Source organism: Centruroides vittatus, unplaced genomic scaffold (genome assembly GCF_030686945.1).
Source record: "Centruroides vittatus isolate TY-2023 unplaced genomic scaffold, ASM3068694v2 scaffold_3315, whole genome shotgun sequence".
Classification (NCBI taxonomy): domain Eukaryota; kingdom Metazoa; phylum Arthropoda; class Arachnida; order Scorpiones; family Buthidae; genus Centruroides; species Centruroides vittatus.
The window spans coordinates 153237-171576 of record NW_027122703.1 but is presented as its reverse complement, the minus strand read 5'-3'; the positions used below and the strand labels follow the sequence as shown (position 1 = coordinate 171576).

Below are 18340 nucleotides of genomic sequence, written 5' to 3'. Positions count from 1 at the left end.
TCAAATCTATTTTTAAAAAAATTATAATAATAATAAAGATTATTATTAAATTTATTTAAAATAATTATATTTAGTTGCGTTTCATACGTAAGGAAACACGATAATTCTCACTGTGAATTGGAAATGGAGTATTTAAATATGTGAAGATTTTTGCTTTATGATGACTTCTAATTGTTATCCAACTGTTCGTTTACAAAAAATTCCTTAACACTTTTCTCTTGTGCTAAATAATAACAATTGAAGTTAGAAGAAAAGAAGGCTTCTGTAATGATGTATTTGAAAACTAAAACTGTAGGTAGTGTGAAAACGCGGTCTAGAACTGTCGTGTAAAGTCTTAAAGGTCACTAATTATGAACATAAGTTAGAAAAATTATCGTCAGATAAACAACAATAGATTTCCCATCAAACGAAATATTTGTTTACGTTATAACTACACTATAATTTTCTTTTCGTTTATTAAAAAGTTAAATAAATTAAATTTGTAAGCATTTTTTTAATTATTGGGCTGCAATTTTAAAAAATTGTTGACTTATTAATTTCCATTGTCATCCGTTTGTCTGTCTGTCCTTCCTTAATCTTGAGAATGGTGTTAGATAAAAATCAAGACCAGATATGGAAAGATTAGGGGCAGAAGGTCTCGATTGATTTTCGGTTTGGGCCGGAAGTCACGTTATATCAATTCAAAAATTTTCTCCTTTACGGAGTCAGATAGATGATCGGCATTACTTCGTTGTTAAAAGGAAAAGTATGATGTACAGGGGAAAGGCACTAAACTTAAGTGCATTGTGACGATGTGACAATAAATAATTGCTCCTTTTTTAATTACTCAAATTAAATACTTGACCCGCAATTTGGAGTTAATAAATTCGGAATTCAGTTTTGATTCACCTTCGGAAAAAGGTTTGCTGACGTAGATAGTTTAATAAGTAGCACCTATAAATACAGTATATATATATAAGTAATTTGCCCAGTAGTTATTGACTAGCAAGCAGTTACACAACAAATATTTCTTTGTTTCGTTAACTACATTGTAATGCGTGGTAGAACATAAAACGTGTTATAGTTCAAATTTAATTGTATTTAAAATAGATGATACTTTTTAAAACTGTGTTGGCGCGTGTGAAACAACGATGCCTACAAAATCTATCAGTCTCCTAAATAAATTTATGAAAGATTAGTGACAGTTTACGGTGCTGGAATTGCGAACAAAGCCAATGATTTTGCAACTTGACTAACTCCAAACCACTGCTTTCACATCAGAAGCTATACAGAAACTCGGATTTGAAGTTCTTGACAACCTTCCTTACAGCGCAGATTTGGCACCCTCAGATTATTTGGTCGATTTCTATTCTCGAGACACATCTCAAAGGAATTCATTTCAGCTGTGACGATGTTCAAGCCTCCACGAGGAAATGGTTCCAAGATTTCTGCAGGCGTGAGTTTGAAAACTGGTTAAACATTGACATATCTTTCTTTATCGGACACGAAGGGGAATATTTAAAGAAATGAAGTGTGCTAATTAAATTTGCTGATTTCTAACTAATCTTTGTTCTTGTTTTGATTTCAGTTTGATATCTTACCACTGAGCTTATATATAAAAATATAGGCATTACTTTGAAGCGTTATGTAATTAAATATTATCATATTATAATTAATTGTAATATATTTTACAATTAAATATTTCAATGTTGCATGTATAATAGGCAAATATGTTGTTATTTTGAAGATGTAAACGATTCTTTTTTTTTTTTTCAACGTTATTGCTTATACTTTGAGGCGATTGATTAATGGCAATATCTGTAGATAAGAATTTTGCACTTGTTGTGAAGAATATTTAAATCAGTTCTACTTTAATTCGATTTTTAACATCGAATAGTTCGTACATTTAGTTTAAATTTACAAATCTATCATGAGAATTCTTCTTCCCTGTTTGATTGCAGTGGCATAATAATTGTATTTTTCTCAAACGATTTCAGTTGACTGAATTAATAAAATAGCAACAAATATAGTTTTATTCTCTGATTGTTATTCTGTCTAGCAACCGGGGTTAGTTTCTGGAAAATAAATAAACAAATAAATAAATAAAAAACTACCACAAAATGGGTGTCGCCTTGACGTGACTTTGTGGCTTAATGTGTGAACATTTTATCAAACCATTACAGTTGAATATACCGTGCTTTATTCATGCAAAAGTGAAAATAGAATAAATATAGAATCGAGCAAAAAGTAAAATAATCACTATTCAAAGCTTTAATGTTTTATCTTTCCGATGATTTTTTCATAAATAAAACTGTTATTCGATTCTGTGACTAATCTATAATCGCTCTATGACATTTCTCTAGTTTGAGGTCGGCCCCTCAAACGATCGGAATAGAAGTTTGTTAATGAGAATCGTGAAATTGTATGAAAAATGGTCAAATTAGACCTTTTGTGGGGATCCGAAAAGTCCAGACCACAATAAAATCTAAAAACCACTAAAATTGTTAATATTGTAAAATATAATTTTTATGTCCGCAAAAGGAAATAATAATAGCAGTCGGAAAAAACTTTTTCTCAGAAATTAGACAAAGGAAAACTAGAGAATATAAGTCCTAAGATCAACTATCTCCGGTTGGGATCGAATTAAATATCGATTTTTACTCATCCCGCAAATTGAGTTCAGTTCTCATTACACTTAGTAACGAGTGATGATCGATTGGAAAGTGGGATGAGGAAAGATAACCAATCGAAGTGGTTGATCTGGGATTAAAAATGATAAAAAATAATATCAAGGACAAGGAGAGCTTCTAGTGTTCTCACAGTACTTATACATAACTTGGTTGCCTTCTCCACTTCATCCTCGACATTCTTGCTGACTGATTTCGACTTCTCTGTGGACTTTTGACGACTTATTCCGGGATAGTCGACACAGACAAATCCTTCCATCAGAGCTCTCTTTTCCTTTTAACAGGAGGAACTGAATATTTACAGTCGTGTAAGGCCGCCGACTTCCAGGGGAAAACAGTTAATCCCGCGTCAGGAAAACCTAGGGTCGAAATCGTATGTGGGTGGTGGCGGTAGGAGACAAAGATGACAAGTGTCTTACACAAAACCGTTTATTCTAACTACTAAGTTAACTTACAAATAATTGCAGTACAATACGATCTAGATCGTTAGCGTTGTTGTTGTGACGTTGGGAACGTTCCGGGGCTTCCTCGGTTAATTCTGGAGAGAGAGTCTCTGGGCGCTGACGGACGATGAGGTATGGTCCTGTTGCTGATGAGAGGGAATCTTGTTTCGTTTCCCGTGATCTCCGGATCGTCTTGATCTGGGTAGACTCGACTGGATGGCGATGAACTCGTCCGCAGGAGAACTGTCGCACGTCTTGTTCGAAGGACCGCAGCAGAATCGACCTTTTCTATCTGGAGGGGGAGGAACCTCTGTCTTCGCGACGGGAGTTTTATAATATTTTCCCCCTTGAATCTCACCCTTTTGATTGGTTCTATTCCTCCTCTCCCTTACCCCGATTGGTCATTTCTTTTGTTTCTATGCGAAACTGGAGACCGATCTGGGTCGGGAGAGTTCCGAGAGGTGTTGACGGAGTCTTTGAAGTTTGTGCTCGTACATTCCGCCGTTATGGCCTTCTCTTTGACGTTTTTGACCTCACGCGGTCCGCCAGATGCTTCGGTGGCCATTTACCCCCCTCTGTTTCCCGTTTCCGACACTCGTACACGAGCACCTGGACAAAGCTCCCTCTCTCTCGGTTGACATCCCCTCGGTCGTTCATTATCGTGTCGCGTTTGTTTTAGGATAAGTTTGGGAGAGTTTCTTTCGTGTCTGGTTTACATCACCAACACATGTTCCTGACACGATTTGACTCTCGAAACTTTCCGACTTCGGAACTTTATAATTATTCACCATTTTTACGCGTTTTTGCGATCCCTACAGTCGTGCTCTACACCCTGAGAATTATTTCTGTAAACATAATTTGGTGTCTAAATAAATTGGGTTAATTTTCTTTGTAACTGTGGCGTCTGACTCGGTGTCTATCACGTTCACATTCCGAATCAGTACCTGTCTTCCGTTCTGACTTTAAGCGCAACTCGGCGACCCCAAACTTTTTCGGTCGAGATCACGAATGTACTGTAATCGCAAAAAAAAAAGAGCTGGTATGATTGACCTTTTGTCATCGTTATCTTTACTTAAATAATAGATAAAAAGCCATAATATTTCTAAAATATCATGGTTAAATTTCTTTTTAATATCACTAAGATAACAGTCGGATGTCCGAGGCAGTAAGGCGTCAACTACCGTTCTGGAGAACTCTGATCGAATCTGATCAGTGCCGAACATAAATATATGAGTTTCAACACGGTAGTCTATAACCTAAGTTGTAATCAGGTATTTTCAATTAGAAGTTACAAAATGTATGTCGTGGTGGGCCGAATATTTGTTCGCACTGGCCGTTACACGGCGGCCCACATCCGGATCAGAGCTTATTATTTTAAAATTTCAAATAGCGTTTGATAGTTTTCAAGTATTTTTTAGTACGATTTCAAATAGCAAAGGCCGAGTTTGTCATGAGCCTCACATCTGTTCCTATAGGCCTTACACGGCGGCTTACGTCCTGAATTAGAATGACTTTTAAATTTAATATAATAGACAGCGCTTGTATTTTGTTTATCAATTTATTTTTCTAGAACGTAACTTACGGTACATTAAAATAAGGAAGGACCACCGAGTAAAGGCCTGCTTGACATTCTCTATTTCCAAGTTCGCCAGTCCACCACTGATCTACAGCATCATTTTACTTTTCAGGTGATCTCCATACGACACCACTGGAGCCGTCCACGCCAGTGTAAGTAGAAGTCTGGTCAGAGACGCATGTGCTCATTGTCCCGCTACAAGTAAACTATTCATAATAGTCCATATTGATACTCTTGGTGCTACATTTTCACTGATGTGTGTTGCATATGCTGTGAGTCTCCCATTCTCCCTCAATTGCGCTATAATGCTTCGACATCGGCTTGTATCTGTACTATATGGTAATGCAGAACCTGTCTGCAGATGTGAGAATGTTCAATTGACCATTGTCACCAACATAGAAACACCGCTGACACCTCACGTCCAGTATGTGCAACAATCTTCCGATTTGTCCATCCAGCCTCTTCACGCTAAACCTTCTTGTACCACGCGTCAATGCCATGAGCTCATACACGGACAGCACAATGATTTGAACAGTAGATATCACCTAATGATCAACAGCCTTGAAAATTTAGTAAAAAAATTTACCGTTCGTCAACACCTTGTACATTACTAATTTCTATATAAATGTTTAACATATATATTAAAAAACATTATCGACGTAATGAGAAAAGATGGTATTATTTAGATTTTTCGTAAGAATTTATAAACGAAGTAAAATTATATCCGTGGTTAATGTTACCAGTTATACTAGGGTAACATTAACCAGGAATAGTTTAACCAGGTAGATTACAAAAATATTTTAAAAATTAGAAAAACTTAAAACGATTTCTAACACGCGTTCCGATTGGTCCTTACGAGTCGGCCACCGACATATAATCGTACTCAGTGTGAATGCTTTTACTACTAGTCGGTCCGATTATGGGATCGGTCGGACCGGTCGGTCTAGTCGGTCATAGTGTGAAACAGCCCTGAGACATCGCGCTAGGTCGACGGAGTCGGACAGAGCGCGCGTTTTGGGGTGGGAGAAAGCGGTACGGGCCATTGGTCGAATTTCCCGAAACGTCCAGGACAGGCGTCGGTGGCAGCGGATACTTCGGGACGCTGCTACCGATGGATAGACCACAAACACAAACGATAGTACGAGCGTAAACGGCTGCATAGCTTATATCTGACATCGAAACGATAGATTCTATCCCGCACTCGCAAGTGTGACGGTCCATATAATTGGCCGATGTATTAGCGTTTCCGATTGGCTTCTCACTCGTAGCCGCCAACGCTACCGCTTTTGATGGAATAATGTTCTACATCTTCGCCTCCGAACGTTCTCCGCTTTGACTGTAAACTTGTAAACTTGACTCAAAGTATTAAACATTTACTCTAAGGCTAAGCGAACTCGAATGGATTGGGACTTCTCCGTCCTCTATCCAATGGTAATCGCCGTGGCTTGAGAGAACGCGCGTTTGAAGGCATCTCATATTTGTATCTAGCGATAGGTTTCTGGAAAATAAAGAAATTCTCGAGAAAATTGATCTTCAAGATACTTTAGACGAGCTCGGTAAATTAATTTAGATATTGGTACTAGTTCTTCGGTGCGCAGGAAATGATGTGACGTAGCAAAGAATTACCGAACGATTAGTGCTAATGTGGAAAAGCTGCTCACAAGATCTCGCGACTACGAAAAATTATAATGTACTGTACGTTAGGGTTACCAAACAACCTGATGCGAAAGGAAGACAATTCCTGTAGGAAAAAGTCAAAAAGGAGGACGCATAAGAGGACAATTTTGTAAAAACAGGACTTTTTTGAACCTTTACGAATACCAACATCTTTTCAAAAGTATTTTTGAAACACAAACTTATCTGTTCACATTTTAATTAAGTTTGCTGTACGAAATCATATTTTTCTGGTGTGCTGAGTCTGTTAAGCAGTTATTTGTTTCTTCAGATTTCATCGTAAAATTCTAAACAATTACGATTGTTGAAGTTGAATTTCTCCATAACCAGACTTTTTACTGTTTCAATTGTCATTCTGTTTCGTTCATCTGTCCACTGAGATAAATACTCTTTCGGTGGTGGCATTGTGTGCGGGAATTAAAAACATAAATGCAAGGGTAAGGGTTCCTAATCTTTTTCGTATATTGTCCCCTTTTAAAAAGTATTTTTTCTGTCCGCCCATTCAATGTTATGTACTTTATATATTATACAATATTATATATAATATAACCTCTTATATAATTTTTAAAAAACATTTATTTAAGAGCAGGAAAATTGTGTAAAATTTTAAATATTTGCAAAGTTTTAGCCATTCCCGCAAACTTTCACCGACCCCTACCGACCCCGTCAAGAAACCCTGAGTTAATATAATAAAATTGAAATATTTAACAAAATATTTCAATTTTACAATTAATAAATCACAAAAAGGGCAATTGTAAATTACTTATCAGCAGTTTATAATAAGTTTAAATTTGATTTTGTACTCGACTTTTTCAATGAAACACCAAAACACTTTGGGTTTTCAACGTCAATCGGCATAAGAAAGCTGCGCAGCAGCGCCGAATGGATAAAATGGAACAAGCAGCTCTTGGCCTGCCGTTCGTCATTACCAGACGAACGACAACCCAGAACTCACCCCGTGGAGGTGGCTGCTTCAGAGTTCCACCAAGAGTTGGAAAGAATCCAACTCCTCAAGTGGCCAACATCACTTGTCGAGTCGAATTTTTCCTAATTTGCACGATGAAAATATTCATAATTACCTCTGAATTCAGCTATTCGAAACTCACCATATTATTACTATCAAAACTAAGAAATGCAATATTACAACAACTAGTAATAAAGAAAGACGGAAATCTATAAATACACCTGGTCGTAATAAAATGCACGTTAGGGTCACAAAATTTTACAAGAAGAATCTATAAATTTTTTTATTACAAAAGATTTATAAATTTGTCAATCTGTAAATCCTTAATACACCTTACTCACCTTAAGAAAATGGATTTCAGAAAAGATTGTTTCTTCACTATGATCAGTAAGCGCGAGATATAAAATTAGGATTTGTGTGTGAATCGAAACAAGCCAGAAGAAATCGAAACCGGACCCTTCTCTTCCAGTTAAGACAAATACTAACAAAAATATAACGTTGGCAATAACTTCGAAATTTAAAAAAAATTAATACTCAAGAGTAAATATTTCAAAATTTTAAAGAAACATCTTTTTACATTTAATCGTGTTTATTATTTAGCATTATTTCGATCGATCACTTCCACTTTGAAACGAACTGCAGTGATTGTATTCTTATTGTAGTGATCGATCATTCGCGTGTGCTTATATACTTTTATTCTTAAAAAATAATGTTAATCGAAATTCCATGCTATATTGTCTTTTATTTGCTTCTAATGAACCAAGTTTAAATCACATTTAGTTCTTTTCTTACTAAAAAAAAAAAAAAAAAAAACAAATATTTTTTAAAGTTAGGTAAATGACATTGGAACACAATTTAACGTTGATTTAAATTCAATTAGACATTATTATTTGTAGTTTGATCATAAAGATATTCAATATTTAAAAATGAATAATATATATTAAATACATTATTTTAAAATATTAGTATGATCTGTATAGAAAATTTGGTAAAAATTTTTATCTTTAAATAATCGGTTTTCAACATAGAGTATTAATTATGAATTTTTATAATAATATGTGTATATGAAATGTGATCAATTATGATTAATCGCATTTATTATATAATTTTATAATTTGATTATGATCGATCAAGATCGATCATTATATATACATATATACTTGGCGCTATTGGCAATACTAGGTACTAAACATCAATATCATAATATTGGATTTACTATATATAAGTCTATCGATATGACTACGTATTTTTGTTATATAACACGATTACAATCTGTCCTGATCGATCATTTGTATACAGTTGGCATTTTTGACACTCGTGGACATATCCATACCATTATGTTGATAACAACGCGTTTAAGAACATTAAGAACAAAGTTATAGCTATGAATATTTAGTTATAAATACCGAGAAAAACTATAACTGCATATATTGTCGAGTGTATAAGTTTTATGCCATTATACATTGAATGCCGGCCATATTGAAAGCCGCCATATTTTTATATAAAAGCTCGATAGCAACGCAATTCACCAATACGCATTCACTTAACATTAAAATTCATAAGGCGAAACGACAAAAACGAAAATGTTTTAACTTTAAAAAAAATAATAATAATACGTAAAAATCAAAAACGCAAAAAAAACACACAATCGAAAAGGAAAAAAAAGGAATTAAAAAAACAAAATAAATTTATCATTTACTTCGCAATATATTCATCGACTACGCTCCGACCATCGATGACGTATCAACAAAATTGACCAATAATATTCGAGCTCTTATTTGCGTATGTTCGGTTGGAGGTCGTGAACTCTAACCTTTAGCAGTTCAATTGGAAAGAATAAGGATTTAACTATTAAATTAAAGAATATTTTGTTATACAGGTAATAACATTTATAAATTATTATAATAATTAACATGTGATGCTTTTTAATTATATTTAAACGTGGATATAATTGGTAGTGGTCGAAGTTTACCAGGAAATGTTGCGAGGTCAAAAGTTCATCCGATTAACTAATCTAATGTTTTATATTTAAGATTTTTATAAATTGTTGATTGAAATAATCGATAAAATCGAACATTATCGAAGTGATGAGAGGCAAATTTCATTAAATTACACACGGAATCGTGTTTATAATGGATGATGACGATGATGAGTATGAGTATAACCTCGAAGATTACCAATTTCTGTTTATATTATGATTCATACTTAAAATATGGTAATTTAATTATTTAAATTTTTCATAAAATTGTTTAAAAAATAATAATAAAAGTCCAACATAAAATTTATTTTTAAATAAATTACATATATACATATAAAAATGTTTACATTAATGTTGATGATGATGATGATAATAATAATGGAGTTAATTGTAATTGATAGAAAATTAAATTTTATAAAATAACAAAATTAATATATATATTTGTCTTCATAACTGTTATTAAGTTATATGCTGTTAATGAGCATATATTTTATATATTTGTGATTTTAATTAATTTTATAAATAGATTAAAATCCATAATAATTTTCCACAATCATCATAATTCTTTTCATTTTTTATTAAAGTGGTTATATTCCCTGTTATATTGTAGTAGCAAATATATTAAGGACAATGCTGATGATGATCTGTGATAAACCGAAGCTTATAAAATTAAAAAAGTTTAGCTTGAAGACAAATATCAGCAGATATTTTATTATCGAGAATTGCGATGGCTTGAAAACCAATAACCGAAGTTGTGTTTTAGTTTCATGCTATGGAGGAATCTTAGTAAAATGATGTAGAAGATATTGCATAAAGCATGCAAAATTTTAACATACATAATTTTAAATAACGAACTAAGTGAAAGATAAAAAGCATACACCCTAGATCGGCGGTCGGCAATCTTTCTGACCTCGCGGACCACTAAGTTCACAATCTTGAATACGGCGGGACGCAGCATGGCCAGTCTGGCCCTTGCGCCAAAAAACATCAACCAACCAACTTGAATACGGCGGACCACTATCGTGAATTTTCTTAAACGATACAAAATCTGTAGAATAATGATCATAAAAGCTCAATTTTACTATGTTAATATGAAACTTACTTTTTTAATTATAACAAATTAATGCAAGCCTAAAGTTCATTGCTTCTTGTTGGAAGTAAGTTTATGGATTCTTGACGCTTTTCCACGAAGGATGACAATTGCACTCACAATATTGTTTATTTCTCATTATTTATTGATAATAGTCACTTCACATTTGGTTTTAGATTTGAATAAAAAAAACCCCAATGAGTGAAAAAAGCAACTGAGCATTTTGCATTTCTTTCGTAATACTTCATGTAATCTTCGGTTGATCAATGTCCAAATTTTCTTGCAGACCATCAATGATCCATGGACCACTGGTTGTCGACTGCTGCACTAGTAGATCATTTACTTTGCTTAAATCCTGTTCTAATTGTGGAATTTTAGTTTTTGACTAAGTTTTAAAGTTAATATTGGTTGTGTCAATTGTAAAGAAATGAGAATTATTGTTTTTGACTAATGTTATTGAATACATTATTTAATGGTCTTGGTTTGTAAGAACAAACTGAAGACATTAAAGAACAAATATATATTTTTTTTTTTATAAAATGAATTTTATTTTTTAAAAGTTGAATATTAGAATATGTATATATTTATTTAAAATACATAATGTTAATAAATTTAATCATTGTTAAGGTGTAACGTATGCGGATATTTTACATCATCTGTAATACATCAGATCATCAAATCAGATGTAGTATAGTGTGTTATATGTTTTCATTTTTTCTGCTTTTTGTAAAAAGATATAAACTTTTTAAAATTTGTTCTTATCACAGAAAATAAAAAAATATTCAGACTGTATTTATGTATTGTGATATGGATTTAGTTATACCTAATATATATCAATGAATACTTTAGAATAAGCATAAGTTATATATCATTATTTAGATGTATGTGGTTTTAGTGTCATTTCCAAAAAATAAAAATAAAGGCTCAGAAAATATAGAAGAAACTTCATTTATATAGATTTTTAAGTATTTGTTAGTGAATCTTCAGAGAGAAATTTTTTAGCATCAGCACACATAAGCATAATTTGTACCATAAATAATAAAAATAATACTCTTCTATTGTTTTGCCACATCTCCATTTGAAGCCATTTGCTAACAAATAGTCCTACCATTATATGGTATGATTTTCTTTGCTAGTAGAAGCGTATCACATATATAGTGAAATGTCGGTATAACAAATGACAGTTTAATGAAATTTTTGGTATTACGAATATATCTCGAATCCCCTGCCAATTTCCTATTCAGCTCGATGCAAACAGATTTAAGTTTAACCAATATCGTTATGACAAAAATTTCAGTTTAATGTAATAAAAATTCTGTTCATTACGAAAGAATAGTTTTATTATAATATCTATAAATGCATAAATCATTCATTATTAGTAAATAATGAATATTATGTCAAACAATCTGGCAATATTAATTTTAATGTCTTGTTCAACTGGAAATGCTAATTTTAATAAGTAGTTATGGTTTCATTTTGATACTATTACTCCACAGTTTATTTCTTTTAAGTTTATGAGAAAAAAATGGAGAAAAACAAAAACAGTTTTCTTTGGAAGAGAATAATAAAATATCAGATAATATGCAAAAAGAAATTAAACAAAAAGATGTGCTTGATGGTCTACTGAAATGTTGTGTCACAGTACTGGATTTTATCGAAAAAACTTTGATTAAAGAAACAACACAAAAATTACACTTCTTTTAGCAGAAAATAACTTCTTCAAGCAGAAATAACAATTAGAGAGGCAGGATTTCAACTAATCGGTACTACTATATCGTTATTTTAGTTATTCGCTTGTGATATTTTTTCAAAATTTTTTGTTACAGATTAAGTTTCATCCTAATTTAATATAACTTGCTTTCTGAAAATGTAAAATTTGGTTCCATATAAATACTAATAGATAAATTGCATTTTTAAAAACTTTCTTACTTCAAACCATTAGTGGTTTTTCTTTATCATGAATCAATTTCTTTTATCCTTGTATTTTTGACAGTATTTCAATATAACAAAAATATTTTGATGATCCTCTCAATTTCATTACACCAACATTTCACTGTATTGTTTTAAATAAATGTCCACACTTGGGTGACAATATGATAGCTAAATGAGAATCTAGAGCTATAACACAAAGTAAAATCAAACTAGTATGTACTATATTATATTGAGAAGTTTTTTTATAATTGTTGTTCATCTATATTAATCTGGTTTTGTCACTGCTATATTACATTGAATAACACTGCCAATTGTAATTTGTATTGTTAACTGGGCATAAACTTGTTAAGAAAGTTTTTCAAACATAAATTCAATTCAAACTTTTTTTGGAGGAAAAATTTCTTAGAAACATATACAGTATAAATAATTGGCAAATTAACAAAATTTATAATAGTAATTTTTCACTTGTATATCAATAACTATTGGTCATTTAAGTTAAATTAAGTCTAAATTGAGTTATAAGTAGAAATTTCACATAACATATTTTTTGATTTTGTCCAAATTCTAGAAGAAACTCATGAAAACAACTTAATAAATTCACTCAAAAATGTTTTTATACAAATTTTAAAATTACACGATAAAAAATGTAAGCAATAATACATTTGTATTTTATGTTTAAACTTTTAAAAAACCATTAAAGATTAGAAAGTGTACCATAATGAAAAGTTTATTTATCACAAGAGACAAAATAATAATAATTTTTAAAACTGAATTTTATATATCTGAAGGTATTTAAAAATAAAATTATATTATAAAAAATAACTTGACAATATAATATCACTAAATACAAAAAACTTAAACCAACACCTTAATGTTCGCTGAGAGATTTATTAATTTAACTAACGTTTTCGGCTTACTCAATAAGCCATCTTCAGGTTTTAACTTTCGAAAAAGAAACAATATCGTTCCATTAATAGAATACAATTGTTTGAAAAAATTCAAATCATTAGTAACGGACAAAAAATAAAAACAAAGAGGATGAACATGGTAATATAAATAAATAAATATACAAAAATAAATAAAAACAAAAAAAGAAGAACATAGTAATATAAATAAATATACAATAAAATCGTAAAAGATACAACAAATGTAAGATAAAAAAAACGTTTTACCCGTGCCCATATATAATACTATCTATCCTAACCAGAAATACTTCACCATTAAAATATACTAGAGCTCACGTGCCTCTTATAAATTCTTAACGGCATATTTCCAAGCCGAAGGAAGACCTTCTGCGTCCCTTGCGTTAATACATTTATCTTTTATCTTGCTTCTGTAAATTTCTATCTTTTCAGCCGTTCTTGCCAAAGTTGGGGAGTGTACCTGCTTTATGATTTTTGCCTCATTCCAATGTACCAAGGATCCCTCCGCCTGCCCCATCTGGGCTAGTACTGTTGTGTTGGAACCTTTTCTAATATCATATTTATGTTCCTTGATCCTTATTCCTAGGTTTCTAGTAGTAACCCCTACATAATCTTTATTAATACCTAATAGCTGGTTCTCGTAGGGAATCTTATACACACCCGCCTTATCTTCTTTTTTTAACTAACCCTTTATCGTTTCTAAGTATTTTATACAAATTCGGAGCTCTTTTTAAGATCACCCTTGTATCCTTAGTGTTTGCTATTTCTTTCATAATCCCTCCCAGATACTTATTGTATGTAAATTTCATGTATCTGTAAGGCCCGTGCCTAGTGTCTTTATCATTACTGGCCTCAAATTTTCTAATAATTCCCTCAATGACTTTCCTCCTATAACCTAATGTTCCTGCTATCTGTATAATTTTTTCTATCTCTGTATCCCGGTCTATCACATTCTCACAGTATAAAAAAGGCCCTTCTAACCAATGCTCTAAATGCTGCTAACTTATATTTATAAAGGTCATTAGACCCTTCATGTACCCGTCTATTAAGATTGAGTCCTGTGTAGAAGCACTTATGGAGTTCTTGTTCAGAGATAACCCAACGTTAACACAACACAGAAATGAGGTTATAGAAATGGCTAACCTAGTATGTTGCGAATCCTTCTTCGCGTACGAAGACCAAGTATATAAGCAAAAAAAGGGGAGTACCGATGGGAAGCCCAATTTCGGGGCTCCTCTGCGAGCTTGTGGTTAGTAAAGTAGAAGAAAAGGTTTTGCGGGGCTTCGAAAGGGATATAGTATTCTACAAGAGATATGTAGACGACGTTTTTATAATATGGAAGAACAATCGAGTAATTGCTAGCTTTGTAGATAGAATTAACGAGAACGAAGAGGGCCTTAACCTGAAGCTAGAGCAGAAAAGCTCCAGGATAGTACATTTCTTAGACATTAATGTTATATTTAGCAAAGGGCTTATATCCACTGGCGTATTCATTAAACCAACGCATAGCCCACTATATATCCCTGCAAGCTCTAATGACCCTTATAAATATAAGTTAGCGGCATTTAGAGCATTGGTTAGAAGGGCCTTTTTTATACTGTGAGAATGTGATAGACCGGGATACAGAGATAGAAAAAATTATACAGATAGCAGGAACATTAGGTTATAGGAGGAAAGTCATTGAGGGAATTATTAGAAAATTTGAGGCCAGTAATGATAAAGACACTAGGCACGGGCCTTACAGATACACGAAATTTACATACAATAAGTATCTGGGAGGGATTATGAAAGAAATAGCAAACACTAAGGATACAAGGGTGATCTTAAAAAGAGCTCCGAATTTGTATAAAATACTTAGAAACGATAAAGGGTTAGTTAAAAAAAGAAGATAAGGCGGGTGTGTATAAGATTCCCTACGAGAACCAGCTATTAGGTATTAATAAAGATTATGTAGGGGTTACTACTAGAAACCTAGGAATAAGGATCAAGGAACATAAATATGATATTAGAAAAGGTTCCAACACAACAGTACTAGCCCAGATGGGGCAGGCGGAGGGATCCTTGGTACATTGGAATGAGGCAAAAATCATAAAGCAGGTACACTCCCCAACTTTGGCAAGAACGGCTGAAAAGATAGAAATTTACAGAAGCAAGATAAAAGATAAATGTATTAACACAAGGGACGCAGAAGGTCTTCCTTCGGCTTGGAAATATGCCGTTAAGAATTTATAAGAGGCACGTGAGCTCTAGTATATTTTAATGGTGAAGTATTTCTGGTTAGGATAGATAGTATTATATATGGGCACGGGTAAAACGTTTTTTTTATCTTACATTTGTTGTATCTTTTACGATTTTATTGTATATTTATTTATATTACTATGTTCTTCTTTTTTTGTTTTTATTTATTTTTGTATATTTATTTATTTATATTACCATGTTCATCCTCTTTGTTTTTATTTTTTGTCCGTTACTAATGATTTGAATTTTTTCAAACAATTGTATTCTATTAATGGAACGATATTGTTTCTTTTTCGAAAGTTAAAACCTGAAGATGGCTTATTGAGTAAGCCGAAAACGTTAGTTAAATTAATAAATCTCTCAGCAAACATTAAGGTGTTGGTTTAAGTTTTTTGTATATTGAATTCTGCTGGGTACGAGTGTGGTTTATATCTCTAAATAGTTAAATATTAATCAAACAATTTAGCTGATTATTTTCATACTCATTTTTTATGCTGTTTATTAAAATTATCTACAGAAAATCCTTTCATTCCTTTTAGAGCTCAAAAACAATACTGCTAGAATGAAACTTAAAATACAGTAAAGTCTGTTTGTGGTAATTGTGGATATCAATTGGTAAATGTTATTGAAATCAGCAGGTTCCAAAACATACAAATTAAAATACATTATGATAATGATTCTGACCTATAAGGTGAGAGACCATTTGTAGAGGCATGAAGAAATTATCACTATTTTAAAAGTTTGAGAATCATTAAATTACACCTTATAATTCCAGCAAATGTTTTTTTTAAAAGTCATCTTCAAGCAAGAAACAAGAAAGATTTGAAATGTTTAATGTCTATTGCATATGAATCTCATCAGTTACAATATTCTAAGTTTAGAACCGTTTACAATTTTACACTTTGAAATTCAAACGTTTAACATTCTTAAAAACCGAAAACATAATAAAAGTAGCCTATATAAATAATATATATAGCATACAATATATATAACAAAGAATGCAGATAACTTCTTAATAGTCTTTTGGCTAAAAGCCTTCTGTACCTGTTTTCATATTAAATCTAGTCTGCACATTTGGAAATTTTATCCTCCACTTATTGAGTGTTATCGAATTTTAATATGATACCTTCCAAGAGTTTGATGGTCTCTGTTTCTTTAAAGTTTATGTATGATTACTTTTTGAGGATAAGTGCCGTATTTTACGGACTATAAGATGCACTTTTTTCTTCAAAAAATTGCCTCCAAAATTTAGGTGCGTCTTATAGTCCGTAAAATACGATATATCTTAAGTTGCTTATGTTATTGAGTAATTTGAGTTGAACAGATAACGAGACTAGTATTTGATAGATAAATGTTTTGACAAATAATCCTTCATTAAAACTTTAACCGGCATGGGGTATGATCAAATTGGCTCCAAAATTGATCCAAAAATGGCTGGTCTTCGTTATAACGGACCGTTACAAAGAACGTAGCTTGAGGACGGACCCAGGGAGGGATCCAAAAACGTTTGCGTACACAATTTGATCATACCCCACGCCAGTTAAAGGTTTTAATGAAGGATTATTTGTACATTTCTCCGGTGTGTGTCGATTATTTGTTTATTTATAAATGTTTTGAATTGTTCTCGCTTGAAGATGGTCTTTAAATAAAGTCAAAGCATTTCTCAATTAAATAGTTTGCTGGAATTATAAGGTATGTACAGTAGTAGGTCTGAAAGTTCCCAGCCTGAGTAAGAAAGAAGTGTCAAATAAATAAAAGACATTATTTTTAATTAAAAATAAAAAGATATTTAAATAAAAGATATATATTATTTTTCAATATAGCTCCCTTTTATTGCATTACATTTTTCATAATGTGAAATTAACAAATTTATTCCTCAAAAAAGTACTTCTTGTCTTTGCCCTCAAAATGTTCAAAAACAGCTGCCTAGACCTCTTCATCACCGTTAATTTTTCATCCAAGAAGATCAGACTTCAATGTTGATAACAAATAGCAGTCACTCAAGACCAGGTTGGGCGTGTATGGTGGATGAGAAAGTTTGGTGAAGGGTCACATTCTTTAATGTTCACATGAAATGCAGTGTGAATTAGTGTGTTGTCATGCAGGCACTTGACAATGCATCCTTTGAAAGTTCAAAGGTTTAAGTCAATGAAATTAGAAATTTCACTAATTATAGTCTATTTACTTCCTGTGGGTGTAACGTTATCAATTTAGGCAAGTTTCAAAGTGATTATAGTGAGCCGAACTACAATAATACTAGTTTTATTGGCTCATCTTCATCCAAAATTCAAAAAAATATATAAATGCTAAGATAAAACAAAAAATATTTACTGTTATACATTCTAGAACTTTAGAAAATTTAGGCCCTGAAGATGAGCAACATTGCTTGAAAGCAAATGGACTAGAGCTATATTTTTTTACAGTTTACTCTGAGGATATATAATTTTCGTTTTTATTTATCAAACTTAAGCATGAAACATTTTCTTTATTATTATGCTGTTTGTTGTTTTTTTTTTTTCTGCAGTAGAATGTTTTTAAATTGTTTAAAAAGTTTCTTATGTTAATATATGGCTAGATCATTCACAAAACTTGGTGTCATTAAAATAGAAAATAAAACATCAGCTTGTTCAGATAATCTATACCAGCAATAGCAAATCTTTTTCGAAAGGTAAGTCAAAATTGAATTCAAAATTTAGTAACTTCAAATTTCAAGTCAAATATTTAATTTAAGGGTTAATGTTACCTATGGTTTCAAGATGGCGGCTCGTCTGATTCCAGCAAGTGGGGACGCACGTTCTAACTTAACCTATTCTAATAATTTTGTTGGTAATAATTATGGCAGTTTATTAGAATAGG

General features: G+C 32.1%; 1 protein-coding gene across 4 annotated transcripts in view; it reads left to right on the top strand.

Moving 5' to 3' along the window:
• Positions 1-8966: 8966 nt before the first annotated feature.
• The window catches only part of LOC136988553 (orphan steroid hormone receptor 2-like), a 58453-nt gene continuing 49079 nt past the window's right edge, over positions 8967-18340 (top strand). Inside the window, exon 1 of one of the 4 annotated variants that reach the window (XM_067286428.1) lies at positions 8967-9202. The gene's annotated coding sequence lies outside the window, so the exon portion shown is untranslated. Of the gene's footprint in view, positions 9203-9264; positions 9539-18340 lie in introns of those variants that run through there. The other 3 variants (XM_067286427.1, XM_067286430.1, XM_067286429.1) reach the window with 3 other exon arrangements.